Source organism: Hevea brasiliensis, chromosome 14, assembly GCF_030052815.1.
Source record: "Hevea brasiliensis isolate MT/VB/25A 57/8 chromosome 14, ASM3005281v1, whole genome shotgun sequence".
NCBI classification, from domain to species: Eukaryota; Viridiplantae; Streptophyta; class Magnoliopsida; order Malpighiales; family Euphorbiaceae; genus Hevea; species Hevea brasiliensis.
The window spans coordinates 87,587,367-87,608,913 of record NC_079506.1 but is presented as its reverse complement, the minus strand read 5'-3'; positions in this window follow the sequence as shown (position 1 = coordinate 87,608,913).

Genomic DNA, 21,547 nt, shown 5'->3' with positions numbered 1-21,547 from the left:
ATGTATTAAAATATTTTTATTAAGAATTTATATTTTTAAATTTAATAATTAAAATATTTAAATTTTATATATTTAAAATATAATAAATAAAAAATTGTCAATATTATTGTAAAAAATATATTTCATTAATTATTTTTATAAATGTGACATAAAATTTAAATTTGATGTAAATTCATTATAAATACTATTTTTTTAAATTTGATAAACTCATTATAAATTTAATTATATAGATAAATTCATTCCAATAGAGTCTAATCAGATCTCCACATCGATTGAAGCTAGATTTTTTTTTTTTTTTTGGATGATATCGATTGAAGATAGACTTTGGTAAAAGCCATTGAAGTTTTCATATGCCCATGCACTATTTGCTTTTGGCAAAGACGCCAACGACCAATGATCAATCAACGAACTAACTGTTGACAAGACCAATTACCTGTAGAGCATCATTGTTATATTCTTATCATATGTGCTTTTGAAGGATTTCTACGTGGGGGCGAAGCTAAAAATTCATTTTAAAAGATTAAAAAATAAATAAAATATAAATAATATAAAAAATATAAGTTAATTTATATAAGGATAAAAATATTGAAGAACAAACTATACGCAAAGCTCAGGTAATTGCCAAGTTATATCTAATATCTGTTTAGCGTTTGAAATTTTAAAATTATTTTTTTGAATAAAAAAATTATTTTATATGTCTTTAAAAAAATAATTTGAAAAAAAATTATTTTATTATTTTTATATTCTTGTGATCAAAATTTATCAAATTTAATTTTAAATTATTTTTTAATATCATTTAATTAGTATATCTAAAAAAATAATTTTCTTGATAATAGCTTCAAGGGCAATACCAAATAGAACCTTGATCACCTAATGCGACTATGGCCAGGATTAACCTGCTTCTGTGTTTTTTATAGGCGAAAGTCGAGGAAGGATCCTCCTTCCATGCCTTTTATTGCGGTGCCGGTGCCAAAATCACTCGAATTGTTATTGGTTTCACCACCGGACTAAAAGTTTCAAAGTAGTCCTCTCCCGGCTGCTGGTGAAAACCTTTGGCGACCAATCTAGCCTTATGCCCAGCAATGGAACCATAACTGTTTCGTTTGATCTGAAACACCCATTTGCATCGTATGACCGTTTTATGGGGTGGAGGAGGGATTAACTCCCAAGTAACATTTTTTTGAAGTGCATTTAACTCGTCAGATAAAGCCTGACGCCAATGAGAATCACTAATAGCTTGAGTGACACAAGTTCAAGCACAGGAGGAGGATGTTTTGTGGCAGTGTAAAATTGTTTCTTTGGTTTGGAATTGTTGTTCTGTGATCTAGTTCGCATGGGATGGGTGCCATGAACACATTGGGTGGAATGTGGTGCCATGGTGGACGAAGGATGAGATGGATAAGAGGTATTGGAGTTAAGTGGAATAAATATGTCAGTTGAATTCTGGTTGGATGGCAATGGGACTGAGACAGGTAAAATGGATGGATTAGTGGTTGTTTGAAGGAAATTAGAATTATTGGTAATTGTGGGAAGTGATGGTGAGGGATGTAAACACTGAGAAGCCACTTCAAGAGAAATAGGAGAAGAAGTTATATGAGGGGAATTAAGATATTCACTTACCAAAACTCTAGAAAATTGTAACCTCTACTGACTATTTCCATGAGCAATTGGAACATGATAAAAAGGGGGAGTGGAAGATTGCACCCAAGATTCTTGAGATGATGATGTAACACAACGTGAGGAGGGAAGCTGATGTTGATAAGGGAACTGATTTTCAACAAAGATGACATGGCGAGAAGAGTAAACAGACCCAGTTTTTACATCAAGACAAAGATAAGCACTTTGTTAAGGAGAATAGTCTAAAACCACACAGGGTTTAGACTTAGGTTGCATCTTATTTTTTGTATATGGATGAAGCCAAGGATAGCAAAGACATCCAAAAAACCTTAACTTGTGATAGTTAGGATCTCGAGTAAATAATTTCTGGAATGGAGATGCAAAATTGAGAACTGGTGTTGGCATTCTATTTATGAGGTAAGTGGCTGTTTTGAATGCATAAGACCAAAACTTTAAGGGAAGTGAGGAGTGATGGAGTGTAATGTGAGACCAGTTTCAACCAAATGACGATGTTTCCGCTCAGAAATACCATTGTGTTGTGGAGTATGGGGTGGCGACAGCAAATGATTTATGCCATGATTAGTAAGAAATTATTTAAGTTTGACAAATTCGCCTCCATTATCGGTATACAAGTTAAGAATTGGTTTTTGAAACAAATTCTTTACTGCTGTTTTAAACTTAGGAAAAATAATGGAGACATCAGATTTCTTAGACAAATGATAGAACTAAGTGTACCATGAAAAATGATCCACAAAAATCACATAGCATTTGAAATTATCACAAGAAGTAACAGAAGCAGGTCCCCATACATAAGAAAAGACAATTTGTAAAGGAGAAGTACTCGTTAAAGTGGACTTAACAAATGAAAGACGACGACTTTTATTACATAAACAAGAATCACAATGAGATTGAAAATCTTTGACAGAAATAGATAAGGAAAAATCACGAGCTACTTGCTGTAAGATGAGGAAGAAGGGTGACCCAATCTACTATGCCAATTGCTAACAGAGGAGCCAGCAGTGAATGCAATTGGTGAAGAATCACTAGAAGAATTAGGCCACTCATAAAATTCATTATCCTTTTTGCTCTAAAGAAGATGCGCCTCCATGCTTAGATCTTTCACAACAAAATGAGAAGGAAAGAATTCAATTGAAGTTTGATTAGTGGAACAAAACTTGGAAACTGAAATTAAATTACGTTTCATGGACGACACACATAAAGTATCAGATAATAAATAAGAATTGGATTTTTGGTCAAGAGAAATGTTACCAATATGAGTGATCTCCAAACTTGAACCATCACCAATTAAAATCTCTTCAGTACTGTCATACTCAGTAGGCTTGGAAAGATGAGTTACATTAGAAGTCACATGATGGTTGGCCCCAGAATCAAGAAGCCAAGTAGAAGGTGATCAAGATGAAATACTAGATATATGAGCAACTGGTGGTGTGATATTATTGCGTTGAGGAACGCAATTTGGCCATTCTACCAAGAATTGAGTTGAGGAACGCAATTCTTGGCAGAATGGCCAAAGGCATCACAAAGCTGACACTGTATTCCTTGATGAGACCGGCCAAAAGAATTTGGATGAGAACGATATTATCTACCGATATCCCAGCTTCCTTCAAATTTGCCAGAATTAGAGAAATGTGAACCAGCAAACCACTGATGCCTATTGGAATAAAATCCTAGACTCTTTGAGTCAGCTTTGTGAGCATAATGAGCAGAAACAACAAGAGAGTCATCACAGTTGGACATGCATTTCAAAAAGTATAAAATTAAGCAATGAAACAAACCATTTTAAAATATCTAACCTATTTGGCATACAGAGTTGGAAATTAAATTGGAATTCTCAATTAATTACAATTCTATTGGAAACTGCAATTCCACGTTCTACATCCAATCTACTACCTAAACTCTTTATTTTTCCAACTCCTTTGTGTGAATTGTTGTTTAGGTCAAGGATGGACTTTCATTGACTCATGTGAATTTTTTAGTTACTCCTTTTAATTTTTTTATTAGTCAAGTTTGTCAAAAAAAAAGAGAATAGTTATAGGTATAAATGAAATAATTGATTGATTTAAAATTGTGGAGACTAAATAATTGTATTTCTCAAATTAAAAGGACTAAATAGTTAAGTTGGGAAAAAAATTTTACTTTAAAATAATCCTGGGGGTGGAGGTATGTTGACCCCGTGTAGCTCAAAATGAGCATTGATTTTGATGATAACAAAACTCAAACAGAATCTATCTAACCCAACTTTAAAGTGATGTGTAGAGAACTTTTGAAGTTGCATCTAAGGAGGAAGAATACTCAAAGGCATCTCAAGACAAATCCAAAATGAGAAAAGAACAAGAATATGAAAGCCAAGACTCAAAGTAAAGGTATGAAAGTCATAGAATTAGAGATTGGGTCTTAGGTCTTATATGAAAAGAATAGATAAAAATTTAGTCGAATGGAGCTCAAAAATGAAACTTTATTTTCTGATTACTTTTTCTCATCATGACCTTGGATACTCCTACTGGAACTTATTTCTTCTTAAGGTCTAAATCTTTGTTTTTAAATATTACAAGTTGAGACATGCAGCTGTTGACTTAGTTTGCTAACTGCTTTGCTAAAATATTAGTTTGCTAATGTGTTTGCTAAAACATTAGTTTACCAACTAGTTTACTGCTGTTGCCAAAATTTCATTAGTTTGCTAAATGATCAGAGCTACTCAACTTCACACAAAAAGACAAAATAACGGTCATTTTGTCTTAGGCAGTGTGTATAACGTTCCAAAAAGCTTTCAAACGGTCTAAAATGATTTGGGACTATACATACACCTTCTTTACTCTATTTTACACTTGATGAAAGCTTACATTTGAACTCCAACTTTGATTTTTCATTTATTGCTTTCATTCAAAAGCTTTAAAGACTTTGAGCTACCATTGGCAAATCAACTCATCTCTTCTTTATAGTTTGATTTGTATTGAGTAAGAGTGAGTGTTACAACATTGAATTGCATTTAAGAGAGGTTGTACAAGCACCTATTAAAGCTTGAGAGAGTAAGTGCTTGAGATAGCACTTGTGAAGGTTTCAAGCTACCTTGGTAAAAGCTTGGTGTTGAAAAGTTGTAAAGGGCTTTTGGTCTCTTACCTTTAAAAGAGCAAATAGTAGAGAGAAGACTCAAAGAAGGTTCTTTGAGAGAGTGGATGTAGGCTAGTTAAGCCGAACCACTATAAAAATCATTGCGTTTGATCTCTCTAACTTTAACCTCTTTACTTTTGTGCAATTTAATTTTTATACATGACCTTGAATGTTGAATGAATATATTGAGTTGGTATATTTGAGGATTTATGAGTATGATGAGAAATTAGTTGAATATTTTATGATGCATGTTATGATAGCTATAAATATTGATTAAAGCTTGAATTGCAACTTAGGGACACTTTATTGAAATACATATCACTGTCATTATATATTAAGAAGCACTTAGTTGAATAAAGCCACAATTTTTCATTAGGCTATAAGCAAGGGCTGAAAAATTGTTAAAGTCCAATTCACCCCCCTCTTGGACTATTTTGGGACAACAAATTGGTATCAGAGCCTGTCTCTCTTGCTTAGGGTATTACAACCTTAGAGTGATCCATAATGGCTGGTTTATCTAGCAATATTGCCGGTATACCCGCACCATTAGCTGAAGGCTACTCAATCACTAGACCACCACTCTTCAATGGCACTAATTATTCATTTTGGAAAGCAAGAATGAGAAATTTCATACAATCTATAGATATTGATGCATGGAGAATTATTAAAAATGGTCCACATGTTCCTCAAAAGAATGGTCCAAGAACTACAAAAGTTCCAAAACATTAAGATGAATATGATGACAATGATTGGAAGAAAATTTCTATAAATGCTAAAGCTATTAATATTTTGCATTGCTCACTTGACCTTAATGAATACAATCGTGTTTCAGGATGTCAATCTGCTAAGGAAATTTGGGATAAGCTTGAAGTCACTTATGAAGGAACTGATGTCGTCAAAGAGTCCAAAGCAAACCTTCTTATTCGAGATTATGAGCTATTTGAAATGAGGCTAGGAGAATCAATTGCGGATATGAGCACAAGGTTTACCGATCTTGTAAATCTTCTCAAAGCACTTGGTAAAAAATTTGAGGAAGCCGAACTTGTGAAGAAAATTCTCAGATCACTTCTAAAATCTTGGGAAGCCAAGACAACAATTATCCAAGATACCAAGGTGTTAGTAGTATGCCCTAGAGCATATCATTTAGTATGTATCTTGTACATAGTTTTATTAATAAAAGGCATTTCCACTTTTTCATTTACATAATATATTTATGTGTAATAGAAAAGGTCCATTGATATTTTGTTAGAAATATTATTCTTAAGTTGTTAAGAATATGAGTGACAATATTTCTAGCACAAAGTATCATAAATAGGTTCACAATCGAGGATACTTCATAATAAGGACATGACTTATCCAGAAAGATTGTATTCATGTTTGTTCCCAAGTTATTTATATGAGATATAAATAAGATGGAATGGTGAGTCTCATGCCATATAACAAACATGATAGGCACTTATAAATGATAAGTAGGCCGAGCCAGTGATACTTATGACAAGCACATGGAGTTTACTCTTGTCAATGTTTTGTCATAAATCATATCAATGCATATAATCTTTAGACCTGAGATAGCACAGTTATCTTGTATATAGGTAGTTTGAGTTTGATATTGCTTTCATACTTGTACTATGTATGGGTATACGGGCATGTGTTGGCTCCTACTAGTTATATATGGAGGTAGGTGTTGATCAAGATAGAATCTGTTCCTCTAAGTAAATAGAGATAAAATCCTATGTTCATTTAATTGTTCTTGATGTTTCAAGTTCCTGGCCAGGACAGATAGATTTATTCAGAAAAGAGTTTCTGATGAGAAAATCTTTTAATCAAGAACTGGAATTAAAAGAGAACATAATATTCATAGCAAATGGAGTTTGACATAAACCATGACTCCAGCTTGAGTTGGGATTTTGTAACAGAGAGATTCTAGTGCATGGTAACATATGATTATAAGTTCATTTAAGGTAAACCTTATTACTAATTGGGTGGCCATGGCATGCTATGCTAGGTGTTAACCATGGTCTATGAGGTTCATAAAATGATTTAGAGAAATCATTTATGGTAAGAAAGAGTTCTGATGATATTAAGAGTTGATATCATGTCTCATTGCCAATTAGTGATGAGCCTAGTAAGTCACACACATACACAAGTTATCACTTATTTAAATATGATTTAATTAATTAATTAAAGAGTTTAATTGATTAATTAAATAGGTTTGGTTTGCAATTAAATTGCAAAGTCCCTAGCATGACTTGAAACTAAATCTAGATTATTGGATGTGTAGTATAAATTAAATTTATATTTAAAGTGTTTAAATATGAATTTAATTAATGAGAAATTAATTAATAGAGATTAATTAATTAATTTATATTTGATATAAATTAATTAGAAGAAGAAAAATAATTATTTTGGGTTAAGAACTCAAAATTAAGACACAGGGGCATTTTGGTCATTTCACAATGTAACACGTGGCACCATGAGATGGTGACACATGGGATTACACATAAGCTTGCCAAATATTTTTTAATCATGTAAGATGATTAAAATCAAGATTAAATATAGGTTTGACACTTGGCACAATGTGATTGGGTCACTTAAACCTAGAGCTAATCAAAGGGTGACATGTGGCAAGGGTTTAATGTGTTAACCTAGCTATTTAAGTGTGGTTATGAAAAGAAAAAGAACCAGCAGCCACTCCTCTCCTTTGTCATGCCACTTTGAGGCTTTTTATCTATTTTTCTTCATCTCTCATCAATTCAAAGAGATTAGCCATCAATCTCTTGAATTAAGAACACTAGAAATTATTTCTAGTGTCCTGTTTACATCTCTAATCTCTTAAAAGGCAGAACTTGAATTTCTAATTAATAGAAAAAGCTTTAGAAGCTGGTCAAGGGCTGCCATAGGTGTTCTTGGTGTAGACAAGCTAGAGGGACAACATCTGGTATCCTGAAGACGAATCTCAAAGGCGCAGACACGCTGCAGTGCATCAAGAGGTTAGTGTAATCGTTCTTGATTTAATCTAGGGTTCTAAAATTAATCTGATTAATTTTAAAATCTTAAATGGAAAATACAGATCCAAAAACATATTAAAAGAGTTTTAATATGTTTTTTATCATTGAAATCAAATAGATAAAAATAAATATTGCACGGTGCATGTGACCCTAGGTGAAAATTTTTGAATTCAATGGTATAAACTTGTGTTTTTCACGCTTCCGATCCTTCACAAGGATTTTAAAACATTCACTTATGATGAATTCATTGGATCTCTCATTGCACATGAGATGGTATATAAGAAAGATGAAGTTGAAAATGAGCAAAATAAGAAGAAAAGCATTGCTCTCAAGTCAAACAAAGATGAAGATAAGAAGAAAGGAGTTGCATTCAAAGTTGACTCTAGTGACAACTCAAGTGCTTCAAGTGATGATGATGATGAAATGGCTATGCTTGCAAGAAAATTCAAAAGAGCTTTCAAGAAGGGAGGAAGCAAATACAAGAAATTCTTGAAAAAGTATACTCCCAAGGATAAATATTTCAGGGAATCAAAAGAAGAAATTGTATGTTATGAGTGTCACAAACCTGGACATATCAAGCCCAAATGTCCATTACTCAAAAAGAAGAAAGGAAAAGAAGATAGAAGCAAGAAAGCTATAAAAGTAGTTTGGAGTAACAGTGAAAAATCTTCAAATGATGAATCAAGTGATAAGGAAACTACTCTTCTTTGTATGATGGCACTTGAAGAGAAAGTTGAGAGCTCACAAAAGGAAGAAGAAAGTGACAATGAGGTAAAATCTTATGAATCTCCAAATGTAGAAGAACTTGAACTTACATTTGCTAAAGTATATGATGAGTATAGAAATTACAAGAGAAAGTGCACTAAAATGAATTTAGAAATTGAATCATTGAGATCACAAAATATTGCCATGTCCAATGTGTATAAAGAAAATGAATTTTACAAAGGACAAATTGCTTTGTTTAAAGAACTAGACTTAGAGTTGAAAACCTCAAAAGAAACTTGTGAAATGCTCATTGAGAAAAATAAAGTTCTTGAAGCTAAAGTAGAATCCTTGACAAATGATTTGGCTAAATTTACAAAAGGAAAAAAAACTCTAGATTTACTTCTTAGAAACCAAAGAATTTCAAATGAAAAATATAGAATTGGTTTTGATGGTTTCATGAACTATGACAAGTACAAGAATCATTTCATTAAAGCATCTACATCCTCTTTGCCCAATATCACATGCTATTATTGTAATAAAAGAGGTCATATGATTAGTTCTTATGCACTTAGGAAGGATCTTCTTAAGGTAAAGAAGGTATGGGTACCAAAGGGAACCTTACCTAAGGTCACTAACCCCCAAGGACCCAAAGTTACTTGGGTACCTAAAGCTTAATGATTAAATTTCAGGTTTGTTTCAAAGGGATGAAGGAAAGTGAAAAATGGTATATAGATAGTGGTTGTTCAAAGCACATGACCGGTGAAAAGGACAAGTTTTCAAAAATCACAATAGAAGATGGAGGACATGTAAAATTTGGAGATAAAGGAAAAGGAAAAATAATTGGAAATGGCACAATTGGAACCAAACCTTGTATTGAAGATGTGTCGCTTGTTGAAGGATTGAAATACAACTTGCTAAGTGTAAGCCAACTTTGTGATAAAGGTTTTGAGGTAAAGTTTACTTCTTCTCTATGTACAACCAATAACTTAGAAAATGACACATTGTTCATTGCCAATAGATCTAATAATGTTTACTTGCTTGACATGAATAATTTTGAAACTAATCATAGTACATGTCTAGTATCTTTTGATAACTCTAGTTATTTGTGGCATAGAAGACTGGGTCATACAAGCATGCATACACTCTCAAAATTGTCTAAGAAAGAACTTGTTAATGGTCTTCCTAAGATTAATTATGAAAATGAATTTCAATGTAGAGCATGTGCACTAGGAAAGCATACTAGAGCATCTTTTAAATCTAAAAATATTGTGTCTACCACTAGGCCATTAGAATTGCTTCATCTTGATTTATTTGGACCCGTATCTCCTACTAGTCTTGGTGGGAAGTCATATGCTTTAGTTATTGTTGACGACTATTCAAGATACACATGGACATTCTTTCTTGCTCACAAGGATGAGACTTTTGAAAAATTCACCTCCTTTAGTAAAACGGTTCAAAATGAAAAAGGTTTTTGCATCACATCTATAAGAAGTGACCATGGAACTGAATTTGAAAATCATTTATTTGAAAGATATTGTGATAAACATGGAATCAATCATAATTTTTCTGCTCCTAGAACACCTCAACAGAATGGAGTTGTAGAAAGGAAAAATAGGACTTTGCAAGAAATGACTAGAACTATGTTGAGTGAAAATAATTTGCCAAAGTACTTTTGGGCTGAAGCTGTTAATACATGTTGCTATGTGTTGAATAGAGTTTTGATTAGACCAATTTTGAAAAAGACCCCCTATGAGCTGTGGAAAGGAAGAAAACCAAATATCTCATATTTCAAAGCATTTGGTTGTAAGTGCTATATTTTAAATAACAAGAAGGATAACTTAAAGAAATTTGATGCTAAATCCGATGAAGGAATCTTTCTTGGATATTCAAAAAAGAGTAAAGCCTATAGAGTGTTCAATAAAAGAACTTTAGTTATTGAGGAAACTGTTCATGTTTTGTTTGATGAGACTAACCCTTCTATCAGAAAGAAAAATGTTTGTGATGATAATAATTAGTAGGTTTTTGGAAAAGAAAATATAATATCGAGTCAAGAAATGGAACAAATTGATGACAAAAATGAAGAAACTCAAGGAGAAACCACAATAGATGTCCATAATGCCAATGAAGATCAAATCAATGAAGAAATGCCAAATTTGGAAGAATTACAAGTAAATGAGCCCCAACATGAAGATTTACCTAAAGAATGGAGATTCCATAGAAATCATCCCCAAGAAGACATTATTGATGATCCATCTCAAAGGATGATGACTAGAGCACAATTGAGAAAATATTTTGGTAATGTTGCTTTTGTTTCACAAATTGAACCTAAATGTTTTGAAGATGCTCAAAATGATGAAAGTTGGATTCTTGCCATGCAAGAAGAACTAAATCAATTTGAGAGAAATAAAGTTTGGATTTTAGTACCTAAACCAAAAGATCATTCAATTATTGGTACTAAATGGGTTTTTAGAAACAAAATGGATGAAAAAGGCAATGTTGTTAGAAACAAAGCTAGACTAGTGGCTCAAGGCTACAACCAAGAGGAAGGGATTGATTTTGATGAAACCTTTGCTCCGGTTGCTAGAATTGAAGCTATTAGAATGTTGTGTGCCTTTGCATGTTACAAGGATTTTATGCTTTATCAAATGGATGTCAAGAGTGCAATTTTAAATGGTTTTATTGATGAGGAAGTATATGTTGCACAACCTCCAGGCTTTGAAAATCATGAGCATCCAAATCATGTTTATAAACTTACTAAAGCTTTATATGGTTTAAAACAAGCTCCTAAAGCATGGTATGAAAGGCTTAGTAAATTCCTTTTACAAAATGATTTCCAAAGAGGCAAAGTGGACACAACACTTTTTGTTAAGAAGCATCATAATGATATGCTCATTGTGCAAATTTATGTTGATGATATAATTTTTTGTGCTACTAACGAATCTCTTTGCAAGAAATTTTCTAAGATTATGCAGAATGAATTTGAAATGAGCATGATGGGTGTAGCTCACATTCTTCCTTGGACTTCAAATTAAGCAAATGAAAGATGGCATCTTCATAAATCAATCAAAGTACATCAAGGATATGCTAAAGAAATTTAAAATGGAAGATTTGAAGAGCATGGGCACTCCTATGAGTTCAACAATTAAAATAGAGAATGATGAAAAAGGTAAAGAAGTAGATACCAAGCTTTATAGAGGTATGATTGGCTCTCTTTTGTACCTTACTGCATCTAGACCAGACATACACTTTAGTGTTTGCTTGTGTGCAAGATTTCAATCATGTCCAAAAGAATCCCATCTAAGTGCAGTTAAAAGGATCTTTAGATATCTCATTGGCACATACTCAATTGGTTTATGGTATCCAAAATGTGAATCATTTAATCTTGTTGGTTATAGTGATTCCGATTTTGCTGGAAGTAGATTGGATAGAAAAAGTACTTCAGGTACTTGTCAATTTCTTGGTCTTGCACTAGTTTCTTGGCACAGTAAGAAATAAACTTCAGTAGCTTTAGCTACAGCTGAGGCAGAATATATAGCTGCTGGTAGTTGTGTTGATCAAATTGTATGGATGAAACAACAATTGGAAGATTTTGGTTTAAAATATAATCTTGTTCCAATTAGATGTGACAACACAAGTGCCATAAACTTGATCAAAAATCCAGTCCAACATTCAAGAACAAAACATATTGAGATCAAACATCATTTTTTTAGAGATCATGTTCAAAATGGAAAAATCAAAATAGAATTTGTTGCCTCTGAAGATCAACTTGCTGATATTTTTACAAAACCACTTAATGAGGAAACCTTTGGTAAAATTAGAAGGGAAATTGGTATGTGTGAACCACTTGCTTGAAATTTAAGTCATAGTAATTTCATATATTTGCATTTTATCCAATGTGTGAGTGATTTGCTGTGATATAAGTTTGCTGAGAAATCTCTAAAAAACATTAGCTAACTTGTTTGTATACTTGAGAAATTAGTTTACTAAGTTGTATGCTAATGTTGAGTGACTAAAATTAGTTTGCTATATCGTATACTGTTCAAATTTCAAACCAAAAATTGATTATGCTTAAAATTCTCTGCGTGTCCAGCAATGCACTTACTTATTCACAGTTGGTATCACATTCTCAGTGCTGTGTCAGACATGTAGAAATATATATATGTGCATATAAAGATAGATAGACATATTTGAAATTAAAAAAAGAAAAAAGTTCAGAAAAAGTACACTGGAATAGAAAAGCGCGGGACTTAAGAGAACTTAAATCCTCTGCCACACGAAACCGTCACCCTCTCTCTCCTCTGCATTGGTTTACGACATTACACCTCCAAAAATTTTCTTTCCGGCAAAACAAACCCATTATAATCTAACTGCTCATCTCTCTTCTCTTCTTCATTCATCACTTACCGAAAGCCATTTTAGATTTCACCATTTTTAATTTCTTTTATCAATGGCTCGCACTAAATGCAAATCCCTTGTTGCTGCTGTTGCTGCTTTGTCATCCTCATCAGCATCCGACGATATCCCTGTCGCCGCATTACGAAAGAAATTGAAAGGAAAGAAGAACTCACCTGAATCGAAATCAAATAGTGCATCTTTCGACCCATCCAAGGTATTGAACCCACTGTATCAACACCAGAAAAGAAAAAGAGGCAAAAAATGTGAGGGATTGATACCTAACGCAAAAAGGGCACTGCCCAATCTTCGGGTTCAGTGGATAAGGCGCTACTTGATTGTAAATTTAACAAATGGGAGTACTTTGGTCAGGTAAATTTTCAATTCAAAGAAATTTTTGAGTTTCAAGAATGGATGGCTGTTTGTGAGTGTACAAATGCGTATTACCTTAGACTTGTTTAAGACTTTTATAGAACTTTGAGAACAGTTGATGATGAAGACAAATTTGAAGTTGTTTTGAATGATAGTGTGTATGTTGTTTCTGTTGAGATGATTGCTACGGCTTTGAAATTGCCTAATGATGGAAATAAAATCTCCACCCATAGAGATGTTGCTAGGGTTCCAGGCTTTAATTTGGCTGAGTTTGAAAATGAAGTCTTCCCTGCCAACACTGCCAAAAATGAAAAGTCCACTAGCACAAAAGCTTTTCAACATATTAAAATCATTCACAGTATGGTGAACTACATTTTCTGTCTTAAGTCTGGCAGTTATGGTTATTTAAGTTATCTGGACATGTGTATCATGTGGCACATTGTTAACAAAGTAAGGATGAATTTGGCTTATTTGATTTTTAAGAACATGTGCAAAGCTTATGGGATTGGAAAATTGCCTTATGCACATCTCTTGACCGCTGTGTTTAAAGAGCTGAATGTAAATGTCTCTAAGGAAAGTTCTAGGACTGATTTGATTGTGCTTAGAGAAATTCACTCTGACACTGATGAAAGAAAGAAAAGGTTTGAAAAAGGTGGTTCTTCCTCAGCTAAGGTTGGTTCATGTAACACCCCCGTTGTATAGCCTGGTATATTTCACTGTTCCGGTGACCGGTGTCGGTCCGGACAATTAATGGGATTAGGGCCACACTTAAGACAATTTGAGAAGCCATAAACACAAATAATTAGTAATGTTTAATTAGTTAACTATAAATAAGAAAAACATAACATAAGAGGTTAAACGAGCCGAGAGTCACAAATGATGAGTAACCTCCTGAACGATCGCGAAGTCGTTTTAAACTCAAATTTCAACCGTAAAAGTGACGCCAGCGTCCGTAGGACCCTTATGAACACAGTGGAAAAGAGAAAATCACGAAAAAGAACTGTTAAGCCAGTCAAATAATTAGGTCAAGGAGCCGGAAGATATATTGGATTATTTGCAAACCGGGATGAACCGACGAGGGGCAATTTGGTCAATTGACCCCGAGAGCTGACTCCTGACCTAACTGTCAAATAAAATCGGAGAAAAGAAAATTTTGGAATCGAAAATTAAATTAAAGAACTAATAGAAAAAAAATAAATAGAAAAAAAGAAAAGGAAAGAGGTTGGAAAAGTCAAAGGGATGACATCATGTATGATGTCATAAAGGTTTAATTTAATTATTTTATTAATTTGGGAATTTTGGTCTTCAAAAAGGGATAAAGATGAAAAAAAAAAAAAGAAAAGAAAAACAAAAAAATCACTTCTTCTTCCATGTTGTGCCGCCCCACCTTCTCCCTCTCTTCTCCATGAAAATTTCTTCCATTAAGCTTACACTTAAGCTTAATTTGCTCCACTTAATCTTCATAAATCCCATAAAAACCTTGTTAGACCTTGCAATTTCAACTTAAGCACAAGAAAGAAAGAAGAAAGAAGGAGAGAAATTGGAGAATTGGCATTAAAGTTGAGGTTAGTATGCTAACTTACTATTCTTCCATTCAAATGCATGTTTAAGTAATTAAGTGAGCTTAGAACTTGATTTAAATGAAACAAACATGGGAGAATGACCATTGCTGAAATTTGGCCTAGTTGAAGGGAGTATGAATTGCATGAATTTAATGGGTTTGAATGAGTTTAGAAACCTTCCTTAGTTGAATGATTAGCATTAAAACCATTAAGTGTGATTAATTGCACAATTTGAGTGAATTAGGGTTTGAATGTTAGGGTTTTGAGGCAAAAATTTGGAGAAATGCATAAATGATATCTTTGACCAATTGTGGACTGAAAAATGGTCAATAATGACCAAAAGAGATGTGTGGGAATTGTTGGAATGAGAACCAAATTCGTAGGTCCAATGGTCATGTCACTGGCAAGATGACCAAACCCACTTTGAAGGACCAAAACTCAAATTTTACAAGTCCAATTGATATGCCACCAATTGGGGATGAAAATAGACATAAAATAGCACAATTTTCATTAAGGAACCATGGCCAAAAACTGACCAAAACTCTGGTGAAACAATTGACCAAAGTGAAATGAGAGCAGGCTGCCATCAAGATTAAATCGACCAAATGAGCGAATCGCATCTTGCTCATTTGGTCATAACTCGAGCTAGGTAGGTCAAATTGACTTGAAATTTTAACCGTAATTAGATAAGATATAGATCTAAAAATTTTCATGAAGAACGTCACCCCAAATTATGTCACTAACCTAGTCAGATTATTGAGCAAAGTTGACTTATCAAACCTGCAACTCTGCAGAATTACCATTGAGCAGTAATGTTTGAAGGGCTATAACTCTCTCTAGAAAACTTGGATTTAGGCGATTCTTGAACCGATGGAAACATAAGACATAGTAGAACATTTCATATGAAGAAAGTTAGACCAAATTATGGACTTAACTTGACCAAATTACTGAGCAAAGTTGGATAAAAATCACAAAGATAAAAATTGCAGCATGAATAAGCACGTGAACAGTAATTTTATTTTGGCCATAACTTGAGCTACAAAACTCCGATTGGGGTGATCCAAAAATGAGAATACAGTTAAGACAATAAGGAACATTTTCTATGAAGGAAGTTTTGTCAAATTCCAACAGTATATCGACCAATGGAACAGTGCAACTTCGGAGAACCAAAACCGAAAATTGGCAATTTCGCCAAAATGACCTAAGCTTTAAACAAATGACCAAAACCAACAAGTTTGGTGACCAAAATGTGGTATGTGGGTGAAGTTGGAGTTCCCATACCTATTAAGCCTTAGAAAGTCAATAATTTGACTTAAATAGTGCAGTGAATAGTAACCCGAAACACAAAATTTCGAGAACGTCGAATTTAATACGTTAAAGCTAGCTAAATGTGAAGTTAAGTTTATTTTAGATTTATTTTAAGTTCTAGTACTGAAACATTGGAAAATTTCGTGTTTCAGTGGAAAAGAATACCGGGACAGAACCCGAGGAGTAGAGTCAAGGCCAACAGGCGACTCGTTTGAGGTTTGTGCACAACCTATACTTTTATAATCATCTTTTGCATATTGTTTTGAATAATGTGAAATATTGGATTATAGCATTTGTATGGTGTTTGATTTAAATTGTGAAAGTTATTGTGTATATTTGAAATGACAATGTTTAGCAAATTGTTAAGATAAGTTTTGAAACCATAGTGTCATGACCATATATTTGAACACCTCACTAGCACGACTAGTGGGGGTAATTAGTTTCGAATTTTGATTCCTTCTCTGGAGAAGTGTTGAGGTGTGCCAGTAGAAGAGGATGTGAATGGATATCCATATATTTGAGCTAGCTAGCCTTGTGATATGATTTCTCTTTAGCCTCTGGCTATTGAGATTCATGTGATTTCTCTTTAGCCTCTGGCTATTGAGATTCTATTTGTTTCGAATGGCATGATCTAGCTGTGGGTTTTGTGAAATGTGTTTTGATACTTTGAAATGAACTTGGTTTACATTTAAAATCTCACAATGCATGATTTGTATTTAATTTTCATGTTTAGCCAAATCTTTGAATAAACGTGCTTTAAGTTTTACATAAAGATTATTTTAGTATATTGTGCACCACTGAGTCCTAGTACTCAGCGATAGCTTTTATTGCTGTCGCAGATACAGAGATTAGAGGAGCAGCAGACTGAGCTGCTGAGGTGTGTGAAGTCATCAGCTTGAAGCCTTCGGGTATAATTTATACCCTAACTGCAAATACTTCTTTTGATGTATATATTGCACATAAATGTATGGACATGTAAAAATGGGTCTTGAGCAGCTTGTACACAAATTTGTATGAAGTTTGTAATAAAGTTTAGTTTGTGTTTCTTTTGATATAAAATTTGTATAAGTTGTAATATATATTGTGGTTTTAAAACTCTCTTAATGTAAATGTTGTAATAATGTATCTAAATTATTTTGTTTCAACTGAAATATGAATGATATTGATTGACAGTATTTTGAGAATTATTGAACTTGTGAATTTGAGAAATTGGTTGAGATTGAGTATGAATTTGAAGCAGTGGTTAGAAAATTATTGGAAGTGCTTTTATTTCAGGTATTTGAAGAACTGGTTTCTCAAAATACAGAGGGAACTCTGTCAAAATTTTTATAAAATTTGCGTAAAAATAAAATGGGCCAAAAATATTAACTAGTTTTAGTTTAACTACATGTTTTAAGTACTTATTAGAAAATGCTCACCACTTATCAAAAATAAGAAAATTGTTTTAAAATCCCTTGTAGGGTACTTAATGAGTTATCGGTAGGTGAAGTTCGGTAGTTCATTAGGTATTCTACGGGATCATGTTATACCTTACAGAGGGGTAAGGTGTGACAGTTCAGATTCTGCAAATGAGTTTATGAGTGAGCTTCAAGGGCTAAAAACTGCTATTTCTGAGCAATTTAGTTCAACCCATCAGTCCATTGAACTTCTGAGAAAATTTGTGGATGTGGTTGACTACAAAGTGAGTCACTTGCTTACTCAAAATGAGGAATTAAAGAAGCTAATTGTGGATCTTCAGCAGGCCAAGGAAACTGGTTTCCCAACTAAAGTTGAGGTTGTTACTCAAGTCTCTGCTCATAACACTGATGGGGGTGAAAGCAATAAGGTTGGTGAGTTTCCAGCTACTGTGGCACATGAAAGTGAACAAGTGGTTGAATCTGAACTTGAACCTGAAGCTGAAGCCCCTGTTGAACATGGTAGTGAACAGGTTATTGAACCTGAAGTTGGTCCTGCAACTGATATCCCTACTGAGCATGGCAGTGAAAAGATTGTAGAACCCGAAAGTGAGCCACCTATTGAACCTCCAAGTGCACCCCTTCTGGAACCTGCAGCTGCCCCTACGCAGCAGAAGGAAGCCTCTCTAAAGGATCACCAAGAGAGTGCTCCATCTCAACTCTCTGCAGCTGCTGCTCCTCTAGCCAAGAAAAGTAGAAAAAGATCTAAGTCTACTGTGTCAAATCCATACCAGTCCCTAGCTACTGCCCTTCAACCACCATCCGATGAAGATGAGCCACAGAAGCATGACCAGTTGGCTGACCAAGGTTCTCAGCCACCTGCTGCTAAACCCACCAAGAAGAAGATGGTGCCTTCCAAAGCCACTCGCAGGAGCAAAAGACTTAATGATTAGCACATAATCTGCATTTTTAGTTTTCTAGTCTGTTTGCTAATATTGGTTTTTAGTTTGCTACTGTTTACCTTACTGCATTTAAGTTTGGGCTAACTTGATTCTTTTTGGATTATTTTCTCCTGTTTCCTTTTTGGATGATGACAAAAAGGGGGAGAATAGAATGGATATGTGTTTATACTTGTGTTTATACTTTGATAGGATGGATATGTGTTTATACTTTAACAAATGGAAGCATGTTTTTGTGCATATTTTTTTTGAGAATATTGTGAATATTTTGTGAACATGCCTTATAGCATAAACTCAGGGGGAGCTTTTGTATAGCTGATAAATGTCTTGGAAGTTATGTGCATATATTTAGGGGGAGCATTTTTCTGCATACTAACTTGCTTGGATATACATAATCTTACACTCATTTTTATTGATTCTTGATTGATGATTCGTTTGAGTTTTATCATCATCAAAAAGGGGGAGATTGTTGACCCCGTGTAGCTCAAAATGAGCATTGATTTTGATGATAACAAAACTCAAACAGAATCTATCTAACCCGACTTTAAAGTGATGTGTGATGCGTCCCTACCGCAAGTGCACGGGTCGTACAAGTAGTATAAAAAAGATATCGTTCCCACGAGGAGTTGTGTTAATGATTGAATTTTTGATATAAAAAGTTGAGTAAATTGAAATATTTTTTTGAAATTAAAGTAATGAATTAATGGGTATTGAGAATGTGAAATCTATGTATGCAAAATTAATAATTTATTCAACAATGTATTAATTAAACTAAAATTGCATCAAATTGAAATAAGCAAGTTCAAATATGGCAATATTCAAAATGGCAAGTAATTAAATTTGATTAGAAATTAACAATGGTAAAAAGGCGATTCCGGAGTTCGGGATTTCATATCCGAGCTATTTTGGGATTTTAAATTGGTTATCCAATCTTGTGAAACTTATGGTTTTAAGGAGATTAATTCTTAAATCCTTCGAATACCCTTTCGAGTGAGACAAAGAGTGCCTTAATCAAACTAATCCTACTTTCGTGGAGTTAGAATTAATTAAGACCGATTAAGTTCTTTAACTAATCTGTGAATCCTCTTAATCCTTAGCCTATTTCTAGGTCTAAGTTAATTAAGTCCAATTTCTTGATTATCTATCACAAGGCCTTCTCCTTTCGGTGCCTCAACCATGGATTAAGAACATCACTTAATGGGATCCTACACTAAGCATGTCATTAAGCACACAAGAAATGAATAAAACTCATTAAGATCACAAAATATGGATTACCCAATCAAAATCCACAAAATATCTCAAATATTACAACCCTTACTCCAGAATCAAAATAAAACTACTCACTATCCATAATGCTTACAAGATATATTGAGTTTAAATGGAAATAAAGCTTTAATCTAAGCTAAGGAATAAGAAATTAAACACTAGAAATGTAGAAAAATGTAAGGAAAGAAAGAAATCTGCAAATCTTGGTTGAAAATGGTGTGGAAGGTGAAAGTGACTCCTCAAATTCTGCCTCTCTTCTCCTTTCCTTTTCTGCTCCTTGTCTCCTCTCTCTAAAATGGGAAAATGAGACTATTTATAGCATTTTTCTGACATGGAGCCCTAAAATGGTATGTTCTAGGAGGAATTATCTGAGGGAATCTTCTGCCAGCTCATTAATGAACTCTTTATGGGACTGCATAAGTGGACTGCATAAGTTATGCAGTCCCTTATGCAGTTTTCGGCTGGTTCTGGTTCACTTATGCGAAACTGCATGACTTGGTGCATAGGTTATGCACAATTCCGTGAGAGTGCATAAGGGAGGTGTGAATGTGCATAAGCTATGCAGTCTCCTTATGCACATTTCGGTTGGTTCTGGAACAGTGATTTTTCTCCTTATGCAGATCTGCATAGCTTATGCGGCAAGTTATGCACAATTTGATCGATGCATATTTCAGCTTGAAAACTTGTTTTTGACATCTTTGGCTGTAGAAGTCACTCCTCAATGGCAAAATTTCTCTTCAGTCCTTCAAAAACACCATTTTTCCTACAAAACAAAGTAAAAGATACAAATTAATCCAAAATCGACAATTATGAAAAACTAACTAATTAACTAATGAAATTAGCTAAAAATGACTAATAATCAAATAAAATGGCTATGAAATTAAACCTAAATGATTATGCAAAATGTATGCATCAAATACCCCCAAACTCAAGCTTTTGCTTGTCCTCAAGCAAACTTTAAAATGTAATGCAAAATTTTTAGGGGTGCCTTATCCAAAGAGCTATGAAAATTACCTATTAAAGTAACTAAACACACCTTTAGCCATACCAACAATCCATATACCCATCCTTCAAAATGCAAAGAATCTAATGCTTATCCAAGCTTTCACCGCTTAGCCATCAAGTCAATTATCATTCAAAATCCCCAAACCAACCAATCAAAAAAGAGAGTCATGCTCAAAAGGAATTCTAGGACAATCAATAGTCAAAGTGTCTCTATATGGAATGATGGAATTAAATGAATGAATGGATAATTTTCCAATCCCATAGGCAAATTCCCTACTCCTATCTCCACTAATGTAGCAAATACTATCAAGAGATCAAAGGTCTTTTTAGGGATGTAATGGGGCCATGGGGTTCAAAAATGAGGCTAAGAAGAAAAATGGGTAAAAAGGATTCAAAGCATGAGAATATTTTCAATCTTGACAACATAAGGTACATTTCTTATTTTATTATACTTTTATATATATATATATATATATATATATATATATATGGAGGAGAGAAATACATAATGAGAATTGTCAAGTGCTAGCATAGTTTACATAGAAATGGAGGGACATTTTGATACTTTAAACTTGTATTTTGCATTTTCTTTTGATGATTGTCCCTAAAAATGCCACCCCCAAACTCATTTCTTTTAATACTTTGGGTGGATTTCTTTCAATTTGAATGGCAATAGTGAAAAGCACATATACTAGCACTTTTACAATATGACAAGCACTTCTTCTTCCTTTTATTGTATATTTTTTCTTTTTTTTTATTTTTATTTTTATTATTTTTTTAGAAAGTGTACCTAATATTCAATAGTATTCTCATGAAAAGGGTTGGAGTGT